At 40.6% G+C, this 20,893-nt stretch overlaps 1 protein-coding gene across 11 annotated transcripts in view; it reads right to left on the reverse strand.

Annotated features, from left to right (window-relative positions):
- The window catches only part of DUSP16 (dual specificity phosphatase 16), a 70,337-nt gene that overhangs the window by 41,606 nt on the left and 7,838 nt on the right, over window positions 1–20,893 (reverse strand). Inside the window, exon 2 of one of the 11 annotated variants that reach the window (XM_037390001.1) lies at window positions 13,308–13,429. The exons of 9 other annotated variants lie outside the window; for them this stretch is intronic. The gene's annotated coding sequence lies outside the window, so the exon portion shown is untranslated. Of the gene's footprint in view, window positions 1–13,307; window positions 13,430–15,942; window positions 15,962–20,893 lie in introns of those variants that run through there. One more of the 11 variants, XM_037390008.1, reaches the window with a different exon arrangement.

Consider the following 20,893-nt stretch of genomic DNA (forward strand, 5'->3'; position numbering starts at 1 on the left):
CAAGTTCAGCCATAAGCATTCAGCGCATTTGGAAATTCCCTGGCAATGCTGTTAAAGGAACAGACGTTTCCTGTAATTTTCGGAAACATTTTATATCCCCCCTCCTCCTTTTTAGCCTTGGTGGTAACAAGGGGGAGGGAGAGAAACGATACCGTATTACCATTAAGTGAAATATGAAAGAGCCACCCAAGTTTAAAGTGGAAACTTCAGCTATTTGTGCTTAGGAGAAATTTTTTTTAAAAGAAAGTCTTTCATCATTAAGAGGCCAGGATTTTTCTGCTGACTTTTAGAAAAGAAATATACATCCTTTCAATTAGGGTGAATTACAAAAGGATATAAACTTGCCTTTTTACTTACTTCTGGCAAATAAGAAGTCCTCCAGGCCTTACTTAAATACTTTCTTCTATTCTCCAGAATTACAAATGGAAGCCTTTTTTTCTCTTTTCTTGCTCAGGGCCTTCCCTAAACTGCAGCTAAACGAATCCAACCAGTCAGGTCACACAGTGCCTTCCTCCCACAGCTACCAGCTCTGGTGCATCAAGCAAGCTAGAAGCCCGGGAGAGACTAAGCAGTCAAGCATGACAGCATCCTTCTAAGGATGTACCTACCTCTCCTTTCCTAAAAGTTTAATCCTGTCCTTCCCTAAAAATCTAATGATGTATGAAGTATCTGGCATAAAATTTATAAAATTTACTATGAAGTAATTTTACAACTTACCTATGTAATCCAAGTGTAAAGAGATCCAACCCAAAGCCACAGCATGTAACATAAGAAACACAAACCAAATCAAAACCAGAGGACAGTTGCCTATCCTTACAAAACACATCATGAGTGCTCTTGGGTTCCTGTACACCAAATGGTGAAGTTTCATCATTTAATTGTGACAACTGGCAAAATCCATGCCTGCTAGTCTCCACCAGCAACTGCATTTTAGCTTTCCATTCAAAGTACAAAGAGGGAAAACCTCAAAACGCTGAGATACTTTAGAAATCCTCAAGCTGTTGAAACTCCAGCATATCCTTACTCTTAGTAGAATAAGACTGCTTTACAGCAGCCTCTTACATGACACCAAGGTTTCCACCTACTACACGATCGGCACATCCCGAATCACCTGACAGTGTTCTGCAGCTCTGTAGACCAGCAGAAAGAGTGGCTTTTGTATTTTACATGGTCATCTTTTTTGCTGAGAAACAGATTAAAAGGAGGAGTGCTCTGAAGAGTAAGCACTAAATAAACATCCAGCACAGCTGTTGTAATAGTCTGTACTACTTCTTTAAAAGGCTTCCCACGAAAGAAGATAAAATGCGACCTCAGACTCTTCAGACAATGCTTAGCCTTTAAGTTTAAGGCCTTTTGCCTAGTGAGAGACTTTAAGGGGGAGACGTTCAAATAATATGGGCCTGCAAGTAAGGAGCCAAAAATTTAAGGAAAAAAAAAAAAGCGCAACTCTGATCTGCTGTGTGGTCACTGTATGATGAAAACAGAAGGTGGATCTGAAGCCTTCATACAAGAACCAGGATGGATTAAAGGCAGAGGATAATGATGGTAATTTTATTAGGGAAATAAATCAGAATAGCTTCTGGGCAAGGCAGGGGTGAATTTCTTGCAACAGACTTTTTAATGAGTCTTCTCTCAAATTAAATTGAATGACTAAAGATCACTGTGAGTCAATTCCCTTAAGAACAGAGACATGTAAACTGCTTCCATGGTATGGTATGCTGTGGGTTAAAATGTTCTGGTCTTTCACCCATTTGAGGAAATGACACCAGTTATCCCGGAAGGCAACATGCACATTCAACCCCTTCAGATCAGGGCATGAGAAAGTTTGGAAGGAATTTTTCTTTTTTTTTCTTTTTTTTTTTTTTATTACACTGTCAACATTAATACTTTTTTTCTTCCTGCTTGTGTCTGAAAATATAGTGCTGTAGTGCACGGCATTCATGTCCTGTCAGTGGTACAGAGAAACATCTAGAAGTTTTAAAAAAATATTTAAGAAGTGTTAATTAGACCTATTATCAAACTCATTTAGAAAATTGTCTGCACACTCAAAATTAATATTATGAGCACTGTATGCTACATAGTGATAAAAGCACATAGAAGCACCTTCAGAAAGGATGCTGGGCCAAATAAAACATTGACATTACATATATGCAAGCTCAGTCCTACTCAGAAAAGCAGTTAAGTTTAATTGTGTTTCCCCTTAAATGACATCTATACGGCAAGGAAACAGAATAGATGGTGGAAAACAGTGAGTTCACAAATGTGATACAGCTCCACTATCTCGAGGTAGGGTAAGAGAAGGAAACAGAGGTATATGATTTACGGCAAAGGCTCCCAATTAATGTGAAATAATTAAAGTAGTTAGCTCTTCCCAGAAATTAAACAGTTGCAAAAATCCTGTTAAGAGGTCTCCTGTTCTGGGCTGTGCAGGGTAGGAAGGGGTTCAGCTATAACATGGAGTGACTGCAGAACTGCAGATGAAGCCCAGAAAATAAACTGACAAACTCCTAGATCCAGAGGATTGGGACCCACATCTCTTACTGTGATGTAGGACTCCTGATAGCTCACACACTGGGAACAGAACATGTTTTCCTGCCTCATTTGTACCCACAAAGGTAATCCTGATGACCTACTTATTAAAACCGCTTTCAAATTTTGGTTTAATTGTCAAGATGGTACCATCAGGGCCCCAGTTCAGGAACAAAAGCAGAAGTCACTGAGTATCTCACTGAGCTACGCTCCAGGTAACATGCCCTGGTACACCTTTCCCAAAGGATCCCAACTGTTTCTTTCAATATGAATCATGTTATACAAGACCTGCAGTGGTGCCAAAGCCACACTTCTGGCATGGTAACTACGTGGCTGGAGAGAAAAGCTGTATGTATCTTTACAATGGAAGGAGAGAGCAGAGGGTGACTTACATTCCCCAGCTGTGCCTCTTACATCACTATTACCATTTAAGTAAAGGAAGAAGAGTGACATAACCACAAAATGTATTAATTACCCTTAAGAACCACTGACAAAATGTCACCGCCATTACATCTAGTTTGCAAGATGAGATTTTTTTAAAGTTTCAAGAGCAAAAACACACAATAGTGAACTGAGGGAGTAAGTTCTGTTATTATCTGGTATGTGCCTTAGTCAAAGATCAGGGTCAACAAGAAATGTTCTGTAGCAATCTAGCTGGGCTTCTAACAGAATTTTTAATAGCAAAGAGAAACAAAACATATTCCTTTAAATTACATTTGTATTATCCTGTTTGAAGTATGCTTACATGCAGGCACAGCTGTGTACAAATCTATACACAAGATTTTTTATTTCTCCAGAATTTGTAGAGGTGCTCTGTTTTACACAGTCCTTTTAAAAGCAACCAGAAAGGCACTGATTGTTGTCAAAGTAATCCCAAGCTAGGAAAGCTCAATATACTTCTGCAATAACTGAAGTAATATATCAACCAAATGGATCAACTTCAGTGCATGCAGAGCCAACTAAAATACTTGGGAAGAAGCGTATCATCTGCAAACTGCAAGTTCCTTGTATTTCTTAGGTATCCAGAAATGAAAGAAACACCAGTTATTTGTCAATGATCATGAACACATAGATAAATAATACTGATTACTTTTATAATAACTTACAAACTATACATAAATTTCTGTTGATACCACTGGCAAGTGTTCTGATCATTTTCAGACAGACTTGCAGTCTGCATGTGAGCAACCCTTAGAAAGGAGTCAGGGTTTGGTACGCGATCCTGAGGTTTTTACCTCCAGGAAACCGATCCTGAAGGATAAAGGTATACGATGGGTGGTCCTTAATCACTTCCTTTATGTGAAGATTGAGGTCAGAGTGGAAAAAAAAGCCAAGGAAGGAAGTCTGTAGCACCCCTCAAACACACACACACACACACACCTTCCTGAACAAGTCCTCCAATGGTTTAGAGGGTTAACCCGCACTTTAAATGAAGTAGTCAGGGGTTGGGATAGAAATAAACAGCTTGCACAAGCAACACACTGTGCTATTAAGTTTTCAGAAGTGACTTAAAAAATAGGTCAGTCTAATTTGTGGCTGATACTTTGTTCCTTCACCACTATGAACTCACAATGATGTCAGTCTCATGTTCAAACATGCCACATTTAGCAGCATACAGGCTTCCTGAGAGACTCTCTCAGCCTTCCTTTGTGCAAAAGCCTTCTGCCAGATTCTTAGCTCATACTTCACTGACTCAGGCATGCCACTCCGATTTCAAGGGAGTTACACTGGCTTCCCGTCAAATACTGCACAGTCTGAGGGTTTCCCCCCGCCCCTTTTTTTTTTCTAACTTTACTGACTACAAGTTTAGAGAATATGTGGTCATATTCAGGTTGCTGTTTTAGGCCTCACCTTCATTAGACACATCCAGAAGAGTACTGCCCATTAAAAGGTGTGGGAAACAGGTGTTCTTCACTAACTCAATCCACCCTTCCATACTTAAAGGGGGCTTGTAAGAAAGATGGGGACAGACTTTTTACCTGGGCCTGCAGTGACATGACAAGGGACAATGATTTTAAACTGAAAGAAGGTAGGTTTAGTCTGGACATAAGGAAGAATTAATTTTTTTTTTTTTTTTTTTTTCCGACAAGGGTGGTGAGACACTGGAACAGGTTACCCAGAGAAGCTGTGGGTGCCCCATTATTGAAAGCATTTCAGGTCACGTTGGCTGGGGCTTTGAGCAACCTAGTCTAGGGAAAGATGCAGAAAGGGCATCGTACTAGATGATCTTTAAAGGTCCCTTCCAACCCAAACCATTCTGTGATACTTCCCCATCCTTACCCAATTGAAAGAAATTCTAGATGCCCCTGTATTCTACTCAAATTCAGCTAACCCTTGAGGATGCAAAGCATCCCACAGAATTGGAACTTTATTCAGAAATGCCTCCTATGCAGCCACCCCAAGAAAACTAAAGCACACTCACATACAGAAGCTAATCTGTCTGCATAACTTTTGATTTTCAAGGAAGGTATCTTTTCATTATTATTTCTGACACAAAGCTTGCTGCAGGGTTTTTAAGCATGTTAGCAAAGACAATAGCTTGTGAAGCACAAGGATATTGTAAGCTTGTCTAGATACAAAACTTCATATGAGCCTTGGACCCAGCAGCAGCCTTTTGCAAGCATCACTAGACCCAAGTGAAGCAGCTCTTTGAACCACCACTGCTGCTTGTTTTGCCTGAATGGGAAACTTACAACTGAAAACAATAAAGGAGAGATTTTAAAAGCAGTTATTAGCCCCTTCCACTTCTTGGCTGTCAGTGGGAGGCCGACTGAGGTGCCACCCTACCTCACCCCCACCGCTCTTCCTCTCATCCTCTCAGATGGGCCAGATCAGCCTTTTGTGAGGCTGCTCTCTGCACCTGAGGGCACCAACTAATCTCCAATGGGAGTAAAGGAAAGCCATCTAAGAATACAACGGTAGGTAAAAAAAAAACAGGTCACTCTTGGAAAATTGCCACCTGCAAGCTCGTTCTTAATGATCCTAATTCTCACCATTTAACTCATGTTTATGCTTGTCACTAAGTATCTATACTTAACATTGTGTGCATCTTAACCAGCTAATCTATGTTTCCCACTGCAGCAGCCACCACAGACACTCTAGCTCACAAACACTCATCTGGAATAGAAGGAAAAGAGGAAAAAAGGGTGACCATTTATATGCTGCTAAAGCATTTCTCTTGGGGATACACTACGAAAGATATAATACTAGCCCAGACTCTATCATTCTCTTATTCACAACGCCGTGTTTTCCAACTGGTACTAATATTTTTACTTGGGGGTTTTTGTTTGCTTGTTTGTTTTAAACTACCATGTCAGTATGTTCAAACCTGTATCATACATCCATAGAACAAGACTATTGTCTGAATCCTTAACGTGGTTAGAAAAGCATCCTGCTCTGTCTCAGGAAAAGACACATTATCTCATGGTCATTTCCAGCACCACATGAAATTCTAGCTACACTCTATGAAAGAAAACATACAGATGTCGTTCACAAGAACTGCATATCCAACTAATCCCACTATTACTGCTGTATCTGCAAATGCCCAAGGATACAGGAAAGGCAAGTCTTGCAGGGAGAGGTGACATCTTTTATCAGACCAGTTAATGTGGAGCGATAAGAAGAGGGAGGGCATGAACTCCAGAATGCACAAGCCCTTCCTCACATACACAGACATGAAACAGAACCAAACTGTGACACAGAAACAAAGCTAAGGCTTCCAAAACATCTCCACATCCAGCCTGTCCCTCTTCCCAAACAGGAAAATAAGAAGTCCAAAGCACATCCCGAAGTATGTCATAAATTACCCAATGAATCATATTCCTCATGGAAACTGTCTGGCTGAAGACACACCACTGAAAATGTGTGATAAAAGACAGAAAGAAACCTAAAAGATACCCATTCCCCAAATTCTTGGAGTTAATACCAAAACAAGAAAATCCTGGAGTCATCACGGAGTTACTAGATTCGTGGTACATTTTTCCCATAAACAAACTTCTCTGGATTATCAAATTGTTTATTATGATTAACTCAAACTTGACCTAGATTTAGCTTTATATTAGCTGCTTTTGTTTAAAGTTTTAAGTGGGGTTTGTGTTCTTGAAACCTTGCCTGTCTTCCCCAAACTAATGAGTTTAAACTCGGGGAGGGCGAGGGCAGGGAACATCACGCAAAAAAAACCCTCCTTTAAAAACCTTTCTTACACCCTGTCTGAAGTTTGTACTTGGGGTTTTTTTGGGTTTTTTTTTTTTTGGGGGGGGGAGGGGAACCAACCAAAAAAACCCAACCCCAAACCAAAACCCACTACATAACAAAACAAAACACAACCACATACAAAAATTATAGTTTCCTTAAAAGTACTTTTCAGATTACTGAAAAACTTGGACAATTTCCAGCTACAACTAAAACCGTACTGCATTACTCAAAATTATAGAACTAGAAGTTTCATTCTACAATGCTATGAGGAGATGATAATTTAGCCCTTTTAAAGTAAAACAAATTTTCTTTTCCTTCAGTTCCAAATTGATTTAAAGGTATCAGTGACAAAGACAGCAGGTGAGATTAGACATATTTGCCTTCACAAAGTCATGACAGTGATAGATGTAGCTGATGTGTTTGTTACCTGGGGCTCTCTCCTTTGGTTTTTAATTTTATTTGGATTGCAAAGAAAAGTTATGTAGCTAGTTTGCCACCTACAGTGGTGTATGCAGCTAGGCTCTCCACGGGATCTCTGAGTGGCATGAAAGGACTGACCCTGGTGGAGTACTAGATATCATGGCAATGGAGTACTAGAAGTCATGGCAAAAACACACCTGAGAGAAGCCGATTTCTGCCAACGAATGCGAAAAGTGTTTCAGATGTGCAGACCTAGGCAAGAAATCTTTTCCAGAAAAGACTTCATCCCTGACTGCAACTGCCCTCCCTGATAGGATTATAGCACAGGTCAAAATGTGCAGGAAAAGAGTTGAACGCAACCACAGAAGCGGAGGTCACCAGGAAAGCGGGGAAGGAGAAGCACTCCTCCCACCCCCTTCAGGCTTCCTCCTCTGCAGCCACACCAAAAGGCTCAAGCTAGAACAGTAAATGCCTAGGGCGCACGTCCAAAATCAAACGATTCATAACCTGGGAGCTGCGTAAAATCAAGCACAAATCCAAATAATTTTTTAGAACATCTAAATTTTAATTTATCTTATGCTTTGGAGCAGGCAAAATAAATAAAACACTATGGCTTAGATCTAGAAGAAAATTTATCTAGTCTACTTGTAGCTACAACGCCTATCCAGGACTAAAGCATTCTTCCTAATCTTGTTCTCACCATCAGCTCAAAGTACAGCTTTGCAAGGTTCTGCTTGCTGGCACTCTGTTGAAAGCATAACCACATAAGATCTTGAGAACCAGCTTTAAGTTTGGCAGGCAGACCACCTGGCATCAAAGGTATGCCTATTGGTATGCCTACGGCCATATGTCTGAACTTCAGTCAAAAAACAAGATGCTGCAGGGATTTTTATTTTTTTTTAATGCGTTTGGCAGCTAAATTCTCCTGATATTCCATGCATGCTTCGATGCAGGGACAGACACTGTGCAGGAGATGCGTAACTCTAAGACTCACGAGCTAACTCTGAATCAAACCAAATCAAATCAGTGCTTAAACTAGACTTGATATAAAGAAGGGTTATTTCTGCAGAATCTCCCCATGACATGGCTACAGAGCTTTCCATACCCAGGCTAAATACTTTCCCCACGGCACTCCATAGTATAGGGCAGATGGACTAGGCTGAGGATCTCAAGCTGCACTGTCACCCTCACTGCCGTATCCAGAATAATTTGTTCTGCAATTGCAGGCAGAACCATGTGCCATTACAGTACCAAACATCAGAGCAAGAAGGCAATCTTTTAAGCTTGTGTTATGACTTCAGCTCAGACATACAGATAGCATAAGGAATGGAAAATAATCTCACCACCAGCACAGAGAAGTTGTTGCAGACAGCAGGCACAGTCTGTATACAGAACTGAGTTAGAAGTATGCTGGAATAACTGAAGAAGAGGAAAAATACATTAGTGCCCCAAAAAGATGAACCCAGCCACACACTATTGATCCATAAAATCTACAGCTGTCCCCAGGAGCTGATATACCTTTGGCTTTAAACAAAGCAGGCGCCTGGATGGGAAAGGGGGACTTGTCCATGAAGAACTCCTGCTCCACTGGTACTAACAGAAGGTGCCTGCTGCCTGGGTCTAAAGATCCAAAGCCCCTGGCACAGTTCAAAGGGCACTGTTGCCCCTTGTGCTAGGTTGCCATAGTTTTTTGGTGTATTTAAGGTAAAATTTAAGTTAATGACTCCTTTCAGCACAAGTCTGTAGAGTCAAATATGAGAAAGCACCAGCATGATGATTGCTCACACAGTCTCAGCACAGCGTCCTTGTTCTTACATGGCACAACAGGGATATTCCTTACATAAGCACCTTCCTCAGGGTGGTACTCACTCAACTGAGGAGTAATTATTTACCCACGATCCCATCTGCTTTGCATTCCCATTAAAGAAAATGTTATGCAAAAAGGGAAGAGCTTGGCTATGAGTCCTTGGCCCAAATATCCTCTTACCAGTGCTGTGCTGCTTGCCAGGTCATTGCTGTTTGCAATTCAGAAGCTTGCAGCAGACAGACCATGCCAAATCCAAAGAACTTTGTCATTAAAAGAAAAACTTTAAGCCTAACAGTAGGAAGTACTCTCCCTGCTTTGTTAATCTTGTCAAACTATACTGTACAGACAATTACAATTAATAAAAGTATTCTTAGGAAGCTTAATGACAACTTTGGAGCGATGGTTTCTCTGCTTCAGGTACGTTGGAATGAGGAAAACAGCAGGGAAGAAAATTTTTCTTGCTGTACTTGGCCCTCATAAATGCAAAGAGGACTCCCAAGGAAAACTGCCCCACTCCAGACAGCAATTTAAGTGGTACAGATCTACCCAGGAACATCACTTGCCTTCCTTGCCTACCCATGGAAATACCTTTACTACCAGCACCTGAGCTTGTAACCACAGAAAAGCATGGTCCTTTTCTGCATTAGCTACTTAAAGGCATTAGAGGTGTTTCTTCTGAAAGGAGCGAACAGACAAAGCTCACCAGCTCCAAGAAGCACATCTGAAAAACACACTTGCACTATCACCACTCAACAAAGATAGAGATGTGCAATAAAATGGCCCACTCCTTCACTGCATTTTGCACCTACTGCTGTATGTAACTGCCATGACTTAAAACAGTGGCTTCCAGACAAGCCACTGAATAGCCCAGGTAAGTATCTTTTAGCACTTGTTGATTTTGACAAAACCATAGTCATAACCAACATTCTTTTGGTGAACAACTGACATCAAGTAAATGATTTACTGACTTAGAATTCATGTTTCTTTTTAGGAATAAATGATCACAGAAGACCAGACTAACTAAGAATCTAAATATCAGTACCTTCTTTTAGTATTTTTAAAGGCACAATCAAATCCTCCTGGGGCCTTTCACAGACTGTCTATCCATCTAGCAAGGCTAAAGGCAATTCCCATGATACCCCACCCACCCTTGCTCTTTTCAGACATTAAAATGTATTCAGGTTTACTCACAAGAAAGCTTTTGTAAGGAGCAAGTTCCACGTCTGAATCCAGCAATTAGATTGCCAATAGCTTCAGACACAGACAAACTTGCAAAATCCATCTCTAGACTACTGATGCCCCAAGCAGGAATGGTGTGTTGCATCCACCACGGCAGAAGCATTCAGAACATCACAAGGAGAGCAGCCAATGTGCAAAGAGCCTGGAGGTAACACTGCCATCAGGTTTACTGAGATAGGCATCTTCCGATTATCTCACAATTAAGAAAACCTTAAAGTTAAATAATTTTGAAGGAGAAGAGCAACTCCAGGTGACCTGTTATGCTTTACAGGTTTCAAGTAAGTCATAAAGAACAAGAGATTAAGCGGAAGGTCTTGTAATTTTGTTACCATATTTATATTATCATCATGATCAACTGCATTTCGATTTAAATTTTTGAATCCAGAGAAAATTTACTTAATCCATTATAAAACTATAACATAGCTAAACTGTTTGAGGTTGACAGCCACACTAAGAGTGATACATGAATTTGTAGCATCCTATACAAACAGTACACTGAAAACCCAGCATTACGTATTAGCACCTGATGGGCCTTTTAAAGACAGCCAGATCTGAAAATGCAATCAGAAAACCTGCCAATTTGTTGTGGCTTTGAGCTTCCTAAAAAAACACCCCAAACAAACAAACACCCTGAAAGGTCTGAAAGCAAATCTCAATTTAACACACATGCACTACTTCACAAAGTTCATGTGTAGCACTTCACCAAGATCACAGAGAACACAGTAACAACGGTGGTCAAAGGGATATGTCCTCCTGGATCAGAAACAAGTCTACATGAACTATGTTTTGGGGATGGTCAGGAACCACCATGTGTAAACCCATCACTTTGACACCTAACCTGGTCTTAGACTGCTGTCTTAAAACTTAGCTGTGTTAAAACCTCCATAGCAAACCTAATCATACATGAAAGAAACAACCACTGCTTGTAACACAGTCTCAAGAGAAAAAGCAGAAAGACAGGAATTAACACCAGAAGTTACAGAAGAAAGGTGGTTTTGTTTGCTTAAGACTTACTTCGAAGATGTCATCTTACGCATGCCAACTGTTAGCAGCCATCAACAAAAATAAATTCTTGCTGTTAACAGAAGTAATAGAAAAGACATGCAACTTACGATGTTACTACGATTTCTTCTGAATTTTAACCACCACACATTGCAATAAAAAGTGACAGAAAGAAAACACAATTAACTGATGGCCAATCTAGAAAAATGCATCACAAGCTAATGGCTTCACCTACAAATCAAGTCATTGCATGTTTAAGTAATTTCTAGTACCCTCCTGAAGGAACTAAAAAATCTGCTACAGCCAAGAGGGTCCCCTTTTGCACTCCCCCTTCCCATCAACTTACTTCATCTCATGAAGGATTTCTCCGCAGAGAAGCTAGAGTTGTACCCTGCCCATTTTTCCACTTGATATTAAGAGAATTTAAACAACATAGATGGACGAAAAACACTCACCTAGGCACATGATGTCTTTTAGCTGGTAGCACAGTAGCATTTCCTTTGGCCTTGACTATGCTGCTCACACCTACGCAGAACACTGCAGCAAATGTACTTTTCCAGACCTGCTCCTTTGACCAGATCCATCTTTATTTTCTTCTTAAGCCATAGGAGAGAGTATGAGACCCTCACCCATCTCACACTCCTTCCCAACACTGCCTCAACACCTCACTACTTTGCCACAAAGTCTACAAGGACTTTGGCATCAGTACTAAGATGATTATGCCAACCAGAATTGCCTAGGTGAAACAACACTCCTCTCCGCCTCTGGGACCACCAAACACAGCACAGTCCACGGTCCGTGAACGGCCTCCTGAGTTCTGTAATAAATATCTGCATTACTGCATGGAAGGGATACTCTAAAAAAAGTGTGTATTAAGTAAAAATAAGCTGCGACTTTGGTTTTAGATGCCAAAGCAAACAAGATTAGGACTCCAAAAAGAAAATAACTGAGTTATTTACCACTTTGGAGTTCTACCAAGTATTTGATACAACCAAGCTAAAGCTGAAGATTTTAGTATATTTTCATTACAACTTGGTTTTGAGTAACTGGGTCTCAAGACAGCACTGGTTTTTGCAGAAAAAAGATGCAATCACCAATACCTTTTCTCTATTTCTGGAGTAATACTTCTTAATCATTCCATTTCACAACAGTGACCTTAACCAAAAAAAATGAAGGAACAAGTATTTTGATAACAAGTTCTCTGTGCTTAGTGTTTCATAACAATTTTATGCTTGCAGATATGCCATGTCATTCTAGACAGAATGTATTTCAAAATGGAAACCTATCAGGAAGGAATTTAGAGAATCACACTCCCATATGAAGGGAAGACAGCTGTTACCGAAGCAGAGAGCACACTATACTATCGGTCCAGCCTTCCTTACTCCTTCAGTTGGTAAAATGGCACTGGCATTACATCTGAAGTCAACTGAAGCACCTTGTATATGAGGAACCACAAGTTGCCATGAAGAGTGATGAGGAAAAGTCTTTTCCTAGGGGACAATAAAAACAAATAAACCCCCAAAACAGTCTGTATGTAGGTGTTGGGAGGAGGGCAGCAAATACAGGAAGGAGAAAGAAATCACTAAAACACTGGCATCTTTAATTCAGGAAAACATCAGAGCTCTTGCAAACTAAACAAGGAATCACACAGTTACTGTGGAAGAGGGGGGAAAGTCAGTTCTGTTTAGAGAAGAAAGGGGAATACGATGCCAAACGCAAGAGGAATTTAATTTGAAGGAGAATCTACATTTGAATTTAGCCTTTGAACCACAGCAGGACATGCCATGGGATATTTCCCATTCCGTGCTTGTTCTTTACCTGGAAATAAGAAACTAAGCTTTTCATCTGCTCCTCACTTGAGTGAGCTTAGTGCTGTCAGCAAGCCAGTTCTCTGTTTGCATTAGCTCACTGCTAAATGACAATGGCCACAACACAAACGAGTTCATCACACTCATGGAAGGAATCCTACCAAAACTAGTACCACGCCGTTATGTTTCAGAAGTGGTGATGAAAACAACACCGGTCCACAAGATCCTCAATTCAAGAAGAGAGAGGAAATTAAAAGCTGCATGTTTAGCTCCCAGCTGAGTCTGAAAGTTGCGGAAGGTATACATACCACTTCACAAGGAAAGGGAACAGGAAGCCAGGGAAGAAAAGAGTCATTATGTTCAAATGGCAACATTTTCATGAGGTTACACAGGCCAAATGAGCATATCCCAGAAAAATGTGAATCCAAGCCTGGGTAAAGAAACAGAAAGCAGCATAAGTGACAGCAGACAGGAGAAAAAAAAAAAAAAGGTTTAGAAGAGCAAAGAGTATCAAATTGGAAAAAGTATCAAAACAATAATAAAAATCATAAGTCCTGGCACACAAAAATGGAAGGGTGTAATTAAATTTGATACTAGCAACTAGATAATAATAGCTGAGAAAGCAAAAATAGGTTTCTTTGCAAGAGCCTCCCACACACAGGATACTGGCAAAAGATAAGTTCGAGATGGACTAAGATGATCTGCTGTAAGGACTGACATATCAAAAGAAGAAAAGAAAAAAAAAAAAAACTAACAGTAAGTCACTATGTCTTCAAGATTTATGAGGGAATTAAAGAATGCAAGGGCTGAGCAGAAAACAGAAATACGTAATGCTCATTAAAGCCAGCTATTCTAGCATAGGTACAAAGTGTTTGTAAAACACGCCATAGGGGACAGAAAAAGAGGGAAAAAACCACCACAAAAAAGCAAAGATCAGTGAACTTCAGTACTAGAAAAACTTATTTAAAATTTTCCACCCAGAACCTCTGGCAGACCTGACAATAGACATAAAGGAGCATAAGGCAAGAAATGAGGGAGGATGCCAAACAACCCTTCTCCATGACCCAAACCCACCACTATATTTGCCCATGCGTCTTTGAGGATGTCAACTCAATTTTTTCAAGGAACTTTATGTAGATTTACTAGAAAGTCCATTTTGTAGTTTATAACAAGAAATTCCAAAGAATCTAAAATTTAAGATAAACATAGTATTTACAACCACATGCACAGACTCCACCATTGAGAAGATGGAAAAAACACTCGGGGGGGGAGACAAATTGTTGTCTCTATTGACAGAAACAATATTGGACAAAGTTACTGGAAATTAACTAATTTTTAGGTTTATTCTTTAGCTTTGCACCTGAATGGCAGAGCTGTGTCAACAGACAGGCTACTTGAGTTTACTTGTTTGCACAAACCCACATGCAAATTTGACACAAGTCAGCAGAACTCAGTCTGCATGGTCTGGGGAGGGGGAAAATAGAAGGAAAAAAAAAAAAAAAAGTCTCTTCCTTAAATGACAAAAGCCCTCAGGTAACAGAATGCCACCAGTAACAAGACTAGCACTGACATGATGTAGGGACAGCAATTTCATCAGCAGGATGCTCTGGATTCCCATCTGCCCTATACACGATCTCCTCCAACACTACCTCTTCCAATGTGGATGACATTGCAAGCAGCCATACAGCAAGCAACAGGAGCTCTGCAGAGCTCCAGCTGAACCAGCAGAACCCTTTTACTCTAGGCAGCCCCCCAAGAAGATGATGCTGGTATCAGCATACTAATTACTCAAATTAAATGTAAAGAACACTCCAAAAACCCAAATCATTTTGAGATTGAAAGTGTACAAAAAACCAGTGTTATGATTAAAAACAAGTCAGAAACACCTGCTGAAGAGGAATGTGAGTACTAAATTGAGCTGTAGGTTTAATCAACACCTCCCCCAGAGCAGCGGGCAGAGATGACACAAGCAATTAACAAGCAAGGAAAATGAGAGTTTCATTTGACAACTCTGAAGGCACTAGTATCATTTAAATAAATATAAGCAGAAAAAGGGGAAAAAAATCAGACGGTAAAAAAATAAATAGACATTACTAGTCATCCATTCTCAAAGCAGAACAGAGATTTTTCATTTTACCAAATAAGATATAAAAGAAATGCTTCCAAGCTTTCATTAGAAAGAGATGAGGTTTTCATTTCAATTTCCTTTGAAAGACCAAGTAATGATCAGAAATCACAGGTATATTCAAACAGATACACCATAAGCTACCAAATGCACAAAATTTATCTGCTTACTTCAGATAGTGATAACCACTAAAACTACATACAAAGTGTTCCATGAAGACCAGGTACTCAGATCTTCTCAATTCATTATACTTCGACAGAGCTCAAGAAGGCTTATCTGCAAGGCTGTTTCACTTTGCTAATTAATTGCTTTTCTTATCATATAAAACATTAAGAAATCACTTTGAATGAAAGCATTATAAGATGTAAGCTGCTTTGGACAGGGTATGCATGTATATATACACACGTGTATGTTCACGTATTTATAGATACATAGTTTCTGCGTGGGTGTATGTATAGAAAAACACAAACACACACACACTATGTATATGTCCTGCCACTGTTTAAAAGAAAAAGCATCCTGACAGAAACTCAAGCTCTAAACTTGTCAGGTGGCAGACAACCAACAGCTTCCAATGGAGCACAAAGCTCCTGGAGCTCTGGGAAGCCAAGGCAAGCCCAATGTGAATACATAGCAGCAAACAAAGAAGCAAGCAATTTTTTAGCTTGAATTGATGGTTCCAGCCTTAGTGTCCAGTGGGTAAATCCACACAATGAATACACTTCTTGCTGCCTCTGCAGAAGATGAACTTGAAAAGGAGTTCCTCTGAGTTTCAGTGATTCCCTTCATCTGGAAAATGATGGAAAAAACAGGCTTACCTGCACTGAAGGACACAGGCAACTCCAACTCAAGACTTGGCTTGTGGGTCAAGTGCATAGGAAACCCCCAAACAAGGGCAAAAGACAGGTCTCTGGGACAAGAGGGAATTCTTTTGCTGCCGCATGCCTGGCTACCAAACCACGAAGCTCATTCCTACCCCCTCAACAGGCAGACATGTGAACAGGAGGCAGAGCCCATCATACTTCTGGCTTCTCCAAGAACTGCTGTTTCAGAGCTTCACACACAGCAAGCACCCAACCAGCAGGGCAGCCTGAGGGGGTACACTCCACACCAGCCTAAAACAAACTAGGTCAGGGCTACCAGACACCGACCATGTCCCTCAAGCCAGCTCACATGTTAATTCAGTGAGCCGACTCAAATTGCTAAATCAGTCACAAACTAACCATACAAACAAGCTGAATAAACAAACACATAAATAAACCACATCCAAACAATTTTCAGCCATTTCTGGTTCCTGGCTCTAGCTCACTGTGGGATCTTCAGAGCCATTAAAGGAGTGACTTTGCAGTGATGGTGGCTGGGAAGACAAGAAAAGAATCACAGTACTTGTGAGCATTTGGCGTTACCTGTCATAGAAATGTACGCTGCGTTGTACTAACTTGAGAGTGCTCTACCAGTTTCAGTGAATCCACACTAATGTTTTCCCGTTTCGTTTTTACTGCTAATGAACCTGTTTCTTTTGGACAAGAAGGGTAATAGCAAGTTGGGCAGAATGCAGAAGAAAGGAGAGGATAGTCTATAGAATATCTTACTTCTGAGGTTTGTCTATGTGTCAAAAAGGCAGGTAATGTAAGGTTGGCACGGAGCAAACAACCACCTAGAGCTTACGGAGCAAACAGCACAAGGGATTTCTGGTCTGCTTCAAACACAAACAGGTTAGCTCAAACAGCAGAACAGGCTACTTGTGAGTTCATTCTCTGGCTTGACCTCAAGCGAAGGATGAACAGTCATAAAAACTACTCTAAGCAGCAGAGTTAGGGCAGCAGCTAGAGGCAGAGGGGCTGTGTCAAGCAGCTGGACTCGTAACCTTTTCTACTAGCACAGCTGGAAAAAGACACTTTGTCAATAGCCTTTAGACTACTGTTCTTCTTTGTGTACTTAGGTTAAAGCTCCTTGTGGTACTGACTAGTTGTACTTACAAAGCACTCACACCAAGAGCAGCATATCAAGTAACCCAAAAATGTTAGAAGACAAACAGCAAGGGCCTGGGGAAGCTACTACATTTGTACCTGCAACGTAGTTAGAGGACATCAGCCTCTTGAACAGGGCATATTCTAGAAGCAAACACAAAATTTGCCAACTTAAAAAAAAAAATCAAAATAAAAGCTTCTCTTCCATCTAGAATAACTACTTATATAGCAGATTTTAAAAAAGCCATCAATAAATTACTAACACCATGAAGAAAAATAGCAACTCACAACACAGAAGTATTTAGACAGATCATTTACCCCCCTCCTTCCCACCACTTCAGTTGCACTGGAAGACATATGTGGACTCAGAAGCATGCTGTTTGAAGCTTAAGTCTCTGAACCTTACAAATTTCCAACATGAAGATATGGCCTATAGTGCAATGTTTTGAAATTAACTCATTCTTAAATATTTGCAAATGCCTAGCGATAAAAATCAAATACACAAACCCACACAATATTATTCTCTCAACAGCATCGCATGTTTCAATACAGCATTTCTAGTTTTTAATAGGTATCTTCAGTTACATGAATTATAAACCAAATACAGATTCAGAAAGGCAAAACACACAAGTCATTAATGTTTAACAGTCTTCAGAAGATATTTTCTAGATGCACAAGTAGTACTTACTACTATGAACCTACTAGAAGGTACACCTTTTCCCTGTACTTCCTACAACTTGTCGTTAGACTTCATTTAGAGAGCCTGTCAAATGGCTTTTCCTCATATGCACAGGAAATAACTCCTTTGTTATCTACTACTACAAGCTTAGTATTACTAGCCAAAGTGGAACAATTTTATCCTGTTGTCACATTAGAACTATGTTTTCTGTGGTTTAGAAGGCTCATTTTTATGCGCAACTAATGCAGAACTTCTTTATTCCTTTTTAAAAATATCTTTTGTGTCTGTTGACTCTACTTTCTTCTTCTTTTTCCCCTTTGTTTAGCTCATACAGGTATATTTTTCCAACATCTGATCAATACCTCTTCTTCTTCATTATTCCCTGTTCTTTCTCTCTCTCCAGTTCTGCTCCTTACGTATGTCTCCCTTTTCTAGTATTTTCACAATGACAGAAGTTGACCCTAATACCACACAACTTTTGAAACTGGAAATACCATTTGAAACTTCAGCTCCAGAAAGTGATAAGCCTAAATATTTTTCCACTGTATTTCAATTTAACCCCATTTTGAGTAAAAGCAGAAGGATCACAGCTCTGTCCACAGACATCAGGAGACAGTGCTGCATTTCAAGTTAACCATTTAAACATAAATCAGAACAAATTCTGCAGAATTCTGAATTCAAAGAAGTCTATTTTACTGCTGGTGGAGAAGCTGAAAGGTGTGGTTATATGTTGAGTTTAATTACTTTACCTTCATCATGTCTGAAAGCAGCTGACTTACTTGATGCCTACCCCATTCCACCTATCCAAAAAAAAGTAATGCTATTTTCTACCAATAGGTAGACTTGTCCAGCTGTGCTTTGATGTATAACAATTGACATTTGAAAGGAAGAGACCTTTCAAGGAGGAAGTTACAGTTGTAGATCCTCACTTTGCCAACATAAACAGAAAAAAACAGCTAAATAAGTGATAAACAGCTAAGTAAGAATAGTTTGACTGTACTGAAAAGCAGTATCACCAGTTGGGACAAACATCAAGCACCCAGTAGAAACGCCTTACTTTGGTGGATGTAACAGGAAGATTTTTCTAAGTGTCCTTTGTTATTTAGTTAAGCAAAGATACATAAAAATGTGCTACTACTGGATACCTACTCCAGTATCAGGCATGTTCCAGGCATAATATTAAGTAGGGGGTTTAATTTTTTTTTCCTTCAGACCTCTATCATATTTTTAAAGTTTTGGGGTTTTGTGGGGTTTTGTTTAAAACCAAAACTGAACCGGAGACCATGCATGCCAATACTGAGTTATAACTATTTGCTCACATAGTGGGTTTGCGTAGCAACGTTTTGGCAGCAGGGGGGAGCTACAGGGGTGCTTCTGTGAAAAGCTGCTAGGAGCTTCCCCCATGTCAGACAGAGCCAATGCCAGCCAGCTCCAAGATGGACCCAGCACTGGACAAAGCTGAGCCCAACAGCAACGGCGGTAGCACCCTGGAGAGAACATATTTAAGAAGGTGGGGGGGGCAGAAATCTGCACAACATTTGCAGCAGCAGAGAGGAGTGAGAACGTGAGAGCAAAAACTCTGCAGCCACCCGGGTCAGTGCAGGAGGCAGGAGGTGCTCCAAGCACAAGAGCAGAGATTCCTCTGCAGCCCATGGTGAAAACCATGGTGAGGCTGGCTGTGCCTCTGCAGCCCATGGAGGTCCATGGTGGAGAAGATATCCACCTGCAGCCCATGAGGGACTCCACACCGGAGCAAGCAGATGCATCTAAAAGAGGCTGTGACCCAGTGGGAAGCCCATGCTGGAGCAGGTTTGCTGGCAGAACTTGTGACCCCACGGGGAACCCATGCTAGAGCAGTCTGCTCCTGAAGGATTGCACCCCATGGAAAGGACTGACACTGAAGCAGTTCATGGAGAACTGTGGCCTGTGGGAAGGACTCATATATTGGAAAAGTTCATGGAGGACTGTCTGCCAGGGGAGGGACCCCATGCTGGAGCAGGGGCAAAGTGTGAGGAGGAAGGAGCAGCAGAAACAGCGTGTGATGAACTGACTGTAACCCCCATTCCCCGTCCGCCTGCGCCACTTGGGGGATGAGGTAGAGAAATTGGGAGTGAAGTTAAGCCGAGGAACAAGGGAGCGGTGGAGGGAAGGTGGTTTAGGCTTTAGTTTCTATTTCTCACTATCCTACTCCAATTTGATTGGTAATAAATTAAGCTTATTTCCCCAGGTCTGTTTTGCCTGTGATGGTAATTTCTCTCCTTCTCCTTATCTCGACCCATAAGCCTTTTGTTACATTTTCCCTCCCCTGTCCAGTTGAGGAGGGGAGTGATAGAGCAGCTTTGGTGGGCACCTGACATACAGCCAGGGTCAAGCCACCACAGCTGAGCATGTACACACACACACAGAGTTAAATGCTCAACATCCCTCCCAAGTTAATCCATAAAGACTTAAATCATCAACACCATCTTGAATTATTTTTTTTTAAATTATTCATCAAGCCATAAAAGCCATTTTTCTGCCAAGGTAGACAGCCTCTTCAAGGAAAAGAGGGAAAGGAAAAAAAAAAAAAAGAAAATAAGAGGAAAAGCCACCACTGAAGGACTTGGCAGACTTTAAAAATTCCCAAAACAAACACTGTGTCTCCTTAAGCTAGCATTTGTTAATAGTGTCACTGCATTCAGCCTTTTTTGTGTGCCTGTCACTAAGCAGCACATACAAACTGATAGTCCTAAAGTTTCCTGAAAAGGACAAGACCTGAACCTTTTACCTGAATCAGTCCCCCCACCCACCCACCTCTCCTGCTGCATTACCTCCTTATCATTGACTGAAACAGTACACAAAGTCAGTGACTGAAAAGAACATTCTGCCTATTTTAATGCAAAATCTTGAAAATCCTCACTGCAGCTCAATAAGAACTATTAGATGATCACTGGTTGAACCCTCTCAAAATCCTGTAACTAAAAGGAAAAGATTTAGTGTTAAACAGCAGCTGTATTTTCACTTAGCTATGCAGACATTTCATAGCCACTTTGCCATACTGGCTTATGTCTGGACATTTGAATAAAAATAGCTAATGTGCTTGCTTGTTATGCCATTAAATAAAGTGCACAAAGGCATTGC

Source organism: Falco rusticolus, chromosome 5, assembly GCF_015220075.1.
Source record: "Falco rusticolus isolate bFalRus1 chromosome 5, bFalRus1.pri, whole genome shotgun sequence".
NCBI lineage: Eukaryota > Metazoa > Chordata > Aves > Falconiformes > Falconidae > Falco > Falco rusticolus.